The following is a 6,717-nucleotide window of genomic DNA, read 5'->3' as shown; positions in this document are numbered from 1 at the left end:
AAAAAAAAAAAAAAAAAGGAAGTGCTGTCATGCAAATGGGTCTCAGCCGTTTCGCGATGTTGAGGGTTTGTTGGGGTGTTTGGTTGGTTGGTTTTTTGAGGGAAGGGGAAGCCAGATCGGCAGCGCATCGTTTGCTTTTTGTTCTGCAGGCAGGTCGTTTGGCCCAGGCCCAGGCCCGCCGAGACCAGCATGTTCCATTGGATGCTCTGGGGAGTCCTAGGACCCCGCAAGGCTCAAGTGTGAATTCCACTAACCTTGGAGGGAACTTAATCAGTTTCGGTTACCCCTTTCTCCCTTCCCCCCACACTGACCAATACCCGTTTTTTCCCCCTTAGGTTCAGAATACAAATAACGTTAGATTCAAAAACTACAAAAATCTGACTAAAGCACTGACTTGGAAACTTTTAAATTGTTTCTTTCAAGCCCCTTCCATTTTAAGAAATGCATTATGAACAGCAAAATCAGCAAATTAGAAGACGAAATATTTTGGAGGAGTTCTATAGTGATTTCCAATCATTTTGGTGTTGCAGCATTTTGTGACCTTTCTGTCCTCTCTCCCATCAATATGACATATGAATGGAAATAGATTTTACTTGAACTTTAAGACAGATTAGAAACTGAATTGTTAAGAGGAAGAAAGAGCTGGTATTCTCTGGCATAATGCTGCCCTTTACTGAATTTGTTACAGACACAAGCAATAATTATACTAGCTTCCTCTGAGCTATATTAAAAACGGGCTAGAGTAAAAAGACTGTTATCATATAATGGGATGTTTATTCAAAATGTAATACTTTTAAAAAGTAGATCCGCTGGTATAGAAACTTGTATAAGGTTTATTAAGTTTTGGAATGAATCTATTTATGGGTGTGTGCTTTTTTTTTTTTTTTTTTTTTTTTTGCTCTCACTTTTTTGCTCAGGCTGGAGGGCAGTGGCCTGAGCATAACTCACCACAGTCTCTTCCTCCTGGGCTCAGGACACCTTCTGCCTCAGCCTCCTGAGCAGCAATGACTACAGGCTTATACCACCACACCCAGCTAATTTTTTGATTTTTTTTTTTTTGTTGTTTAAATAGAGAGGACATCTTGCTATGTTGTCCAAGCTGGTCTTTAACTCCTGGGTTCAAACAATTCTCCTTCCTTCCTCACCTCTTGGAGTGCTGGTATTACAGGCATGAGCCACCACACCCAGCCAAGAACTGTTCTGTTTAAGAGTTCAGCATACCACTGGGAATGTATATTGGGAGGCTTTAAATGTATAAATTGTGGGCCAGACAGTGGCACACTCACGGCCACTGCAGTCTTGACCTGCTGGACTCAGGTGATCCATCCGCCTCGGCCTTCAAAGTAGCTGGAACCACAGACAAGCACCACCATGCCCAACTAATTTTTTGATTTATTGAAGAGATGAGATCTCACTAAGTTGCCCAGGCTGGTCTCTTGCCTCCACTTCTCCAAGTGCTGGGATTACACATGTGAGCCACCATGCCCGACTCTAAAGCTTTTTATTTTTTTTTAAAGTATTAAATTTTGAATAAATGTCCCATTATATGATAACTCTGTCTCTTACACACACACACACACAAATTTAGTCAGGAGTGGTGGTGCATGGCTAATCCCAGCTATTAGGGAGGCTGAGACAGGATAGCTTGAGCCTAGGAGTTCGATGTTACAGTGAGCTATGATATGTGTCACTGCATTCCAGTCTGGGTGACAGATTAGACCTTTCTCAAAAAAAAACCCAAACCTGCTTTTTATTTTTATTTTTTTATTTTATTTTTGAGTTGGAGTCTCACTCTGTTGCCCAGACTGGAGTGCAGTGGCCGCTCCTGGCCACCGCAGCCTCGACCTGCTGGGCTCCAACGATCCTTCTGCTTCAGCCTTCCAAGTAGCTGGAACCAAGTAATTGGAACCACGCCCGGCTGATTTTTTGATTTATTGTAGAGATGAGGTCTCACCAAGTTGGCCAGGCGGGTCTCGAACCCGCAGGCTCAGGCAATCCACTCACCTCAGCTTCCCAACGTGCGGGATAACAGGCTGAGCCACCAAACCCGACTCCAAACCTGCTTTTTAAAATTGAGTCACTAACCAGGCATGATGTCTCATGCCTGTATTCCCAGCACTTTGGGAGGTGGAGGCAAGAGGAATGCCTGAGTCCAGGGGTTCCAGACCAGCTTAGTCAACATGGCAAGACCTCGTCTCTACAATAAATCAAAAAATGAGCCGAGTGTGGTGGTGTGCACCTGTGTTTCCAGCTACTTGGAAGGCTGAGGTGGACAAATCACCTGAGCCCAGCACGTTGAGACTGCAGTGGCTGTGAACTTGCCACTGCACTGCAGCCTGGGCAACAGAGTGAGACTCCAACTCAGAAATAAATAAGTAAATAAAATCAAATGACTTAAAGTGGCCCAAATAGGTAAAAATCTGGATATCTGTGAAGCTCTAGGTTTAGGTCCCTTTTCAGAGTTGGGGTAGTCCCTTGGTGTTGAGTGATTGCATCAGTAGTGAGTTAGTTCACCAACAAAATAAAGATTTCTTCAGTGCCTACTGTGTTGCTGGCTCAATGCTTAATAAGATCTAGTCATACAGAGAAGCTTATAGTGCTAGAATAATTATATTTTCCCTAATAGTTGACATTTGTAACTGATTGTGATCTGCCTTTTCAGGCTTATGCCAGTTTATATGTTGAATTTAGGAGTGTTTGAGAGAGAAACAAGCCAAAACTAAATTTGGTTTCACCCTGCAAAATGTTTTGGAATAGCCGGGCGTGGTGGCTCAAGCCTGTAATCCCAGCACTTTGGGAGGCCGAGGTGAGAGAATTGCCTGAGCTCAGGGGTTTGAGATCAGCCTGGGCAACTTGGTGAGATCTCGTCTCTTAAAAAAAAAAAAAAAGTTTTGGAATAAATAGAAAAAATACTTCAGTGACCAAGATCAGAGCAGTTGCTATGCAATTAAATTAATAAATAGATCACACAGATAAGTAGATTATCAGATAAATCACATAAAATTGGTAAGGCAGAAATAGAAATTAAGACCAAATGAGGCTTTATCAATCCCGGGTTTTTTGTTTTGTTTTTTTTAAGGGAAGAAAATACTTTTAGAACAGATGTAGATAGAATTTTTCATTTTTGCTTGAAGGAACATTATACCGTTCATGTTCTTACCATTTGATGACTCAGTGGGAAGTGAAGGAACTAGTTTAAACCACAGTGCTATGAAGAGGAAACTATATATGGTAAAATCTATTTCTTAAACACAGCCTTATTGCACAGGGTGAGAGAACTAAGTCACCAAGTCTTAAAATGATTGGCATGGGAGGGGAATTTAGGATTAAAATGATATCAAATAAATAGTTTAGAAAAGAATATTTTCTTTGTATTTTATCACATCATGTTTTAGATTTTTTTAAACACTGATTTTTTTTCCTGACAGGAATAATCAGTTTGTCAGCTTTATATTATTAAAAACTGAGTCTTTTACTTTTTGTTATTATAACTTAATGTTTCACTTTGGAAACAATGTGAAATAATGCAAGTTTTGCTATATTGATGGACTGTCTAATACATGCCCTGTAGGAATGCTGGCACTGGATTCTGTGACAGTATCTGCTTCCAGTAAGCTAGTGCTTCAGCAGAATAAGTTGTTTTATTAACAAGTGATTGGTATCTTTAATTTTAATTAAGAGCCAAATTTATATTTTTTATTTTTTCATAAAGCAGTAATAGTAGCTTACAGTTGTTTTTATGGTTTCAGGGATCTCAATTTTGTCTTTGCTACTTGGCAAACGTTTTGTTCATTAAAATATACTCAGAGAATTCTAAGTTATGAACTACTTATCTGAACGATTATAATCAGAAAACAGAGAGTGCTATGATGATTTGCCTCTTTGTCATGTGGTTGTGTTTGATGTGTGTGTGTGGGGCTCCAAATGAGAAGGGAGGCTCATCAGCCTTAGCAGCTTCCTCCCTGCACCATGATTTGACTGATGTCCCATCCAAGGCTCCTCCCACCTTCAGCTTCTCTTATTTACATTTAGATGCTGAAAATGACCCTTACGTTGATTCCTTTTTCATCCTATGATTTTCAATCAGTAATTCATTCATTCTATAATTTTATTTGAGAACGTTTATTTCAACCTGATAAGTGGATACTTTGCACCATGTCTGTTCATTGCTTGAGGTAATCATAAGAATTTAATATTCAGATAGTATTTACTCCTTTATTTGGGATATTTGTGTAAATTATGACTGACATTAGGCTGGGGATCATGACAAATTTTGTTTATACAGAAATTTGGGTATAGTTGGGATAATGATAGCACTTTACACTACAGAATTCTTTATTCCTAAGAATTTTTAAATTTTGACTTAAGGACAAAAGAGAGTTTGTGATTTGGGAGAGAAGAATGTGAGAGTTTTTTTTTTTTAATTTTGAATATAGTAAAAATACAAGATACTATTTTTTTTCCTCTGAGGTCATTTTTCCTCCAAGTCCTAGACCACATTATAACTATTTCACAAAACATTGAGGAAAATGAGCTGAATTTTATTTTCCGCTCCTTTGGGGTGGGAAGTATCTTCTAGTTCTTCCCATGATCAACTACTGCCAAATGAGGAGGTAGATTTGAGCAAGCAGGTTATCTATTGCATATGCCACCATATCATGCTAACTTCTGCCTTGAAATGTAATTCAGGCCAGGTGCGGTGGTTCACACCTGTCATCCCAGCACTTAGGGAAGGCTGAGGCAGGAGAATTACTTGAGCCCAGGAATTCTAGACCAGCCTGGACAGCATAGTGAAACATCACCTTATAAAAAATTAGCCAGACTTGGTGGCACATGCCTGTAGTCCCAGCTACTTGGGATGCTGAGGTGGAAGGACTGCCTGAGCCGGGGAGGTGGAGGCTGCTGTGAGCCGTGATCATCATGTTCATGCCACTGCACTCTAGCCTGGGTGACAGAGTGAGACTCTGACTCAAAAAAAAAAAAAGAAAGGTAATCCAATAAGAATGTAAGAATTATATTATACTTTTTTTCTTTTTCTTTTTCTTTTCTTTTTTAGTTGGGGTTTTACTCTGTGGTCCAGGTTGGAGTGCAGTGGTACAGTCATGGCTCACCACAGTCCTGACCTCCTGGGTTCAGGTGATCCTTTCACTTCAGTCTCCCAAGTGGCTGACTCTATAGGCCTGTGCCACCACACCCAATTAATTTTTTGATTTTTTGTATAGACCAGATCTGTGTTGCCTAGGTCTATGTTGCCTGGTCTGGAACTCCCCGGCTTAAGCAGATGGGAGCACCTCAGCCTCCCAAAGTAGTGGGATTACAGGCATGAGCCACCACACCCAAACTTGTATTATACTTTAGAAGTGGGTAGCTATACTTGGAAAGTGCCCAGTGGCTTAGTGGTAAACTGACTCGAACTAGAATGTATTGATTTATTTAATTGAGTCTCACTGTGTCACCCAGGCTGGAGTGCAGTGGCATACCCATGGCCAACGCAGCCTCGACCTGCTGGGCTCGGGCAATACTTCCACCTCAGCCTTCCAAGTAGCTGGAACTACAGGCGAGTTCCACCATGCCCAGCTAATTTTTTGATTTATTGTAGATATGTCTTGCCATGTTTCCCAGGCTGGTCTCGAACCCATGAGCTCAGGCAATCCTCTCACCTAGGCCTCTCAGAAAGCTGGGATTACAGGTGTGAGCCATTGCTCTCGGCTAGGTATAGGTTGTGTTGGTTTGGAAGAAAATGTTTTGTGTAGTTTCTAAAATGTATACATGAGGTGAGAGTAGAAATCAGGTGGTATTGGAAATATGGAACTTCCTACTTTTAGACATTTTTCCTAAAAGCTTAAATATGATTGTCATAACTTTAGCATATTTTAAAAGCTCTATTTATAAAAGACAAGTGACATTCTGGATGGCAGAATGTTCTAGGCTATTTATAATTAAATGTGGTTCATCAACATAATTGCCAACAAGGTTGCTGTAGAGATCTCTGAAAATAGCAGTTTTTGTAGGGTGGTCAAAAGTCAGTGGAGTTTAAGACGTTGCTGAGTTTTATCACATCAAACAAAACGGTCATTTGTGCATAGTAGCTTTCTGTCGAGAGGTATATTAGGCCAGTGGCTCAACCTGTAATCCCAGCCCTTTGAAAGGCCGAGGCAAGTGGATTACCTGAGCCTGCGGGTTCAAGACCAGCCTGGGCAACTTGGCAAGCCCTCATCTCTACAATAAATCAAAAATTAACTGGGCATGGTAGTGCACGCCTGTAGTTTCGGCTACTTGGAAGACTCAAAAATAAATAGATAAATAAAAGGGATATATTAATATTTTTTGCCTACCTTTTATTGTCATGTATCACTTAGGTTATCAAAAACAATTTCCTGTTTTTCATCCTTATTTCTTCTAAGAATGTATGGTACCCAGATTTACAGAGCAATGACTTTTTTCTGAATATTAAATAAATAGTTAAAAATAACTGTAGTATCATACTGTAAGGTCAGCAGCAAAGCTTTTAATATTTATTGGTCATTTACTTAGTATGTACCTATTATGTGCCAGACGCTGTTCTAGATACTTGGGACTTATCCGTAAACACAGTATAACTTATACTGATCAGATAAAGTATTACTAAAGAGGGTACAGACTATGATTACATTTCCTTTCTAATAGAACTTCCTTCTCCCGCCCTGAATTTTTTTTTTTTTTTTTTTTTTTTTTTTT

At 39.9% G+C, this 6,717-nt stretch overlaps 1 protein-coding gene across 4 annotated transcripts in view; it reads left to right on the top strand.

The window, feature by feature from the left end:
• The window catches only part of ACTR2 (ARP2 actin related protein 2 homolog), a 40,841-nt gene that overhangs the window by 502 nt on the left and 33,622 nt on the right, over positions 1 to 6,717 (top strand). The window lies entirely within an intron of this gene.

This window comes from Carlito syrichta, unplaced genomic scaffold (genome assembly GCF_000164805.1).
Source record: "Carlito syrichta isolate Samal-C Ts95f unplaced genomic scaffold, Tarsius_syrichta-2.0.1 Scaffold305873, whole genome shotgun sequence".
NCBI classification, from domain to species: Eukaryota; Metazoa; Chordata; class Mammalia; order Primates; family Tarsiidae; genus Carlito; species Carlito syrichta.
Note: the sequence above shows the minus strand (reverse complement) of the source record. Positions and strands in the feature narration are given on the sequence as shown.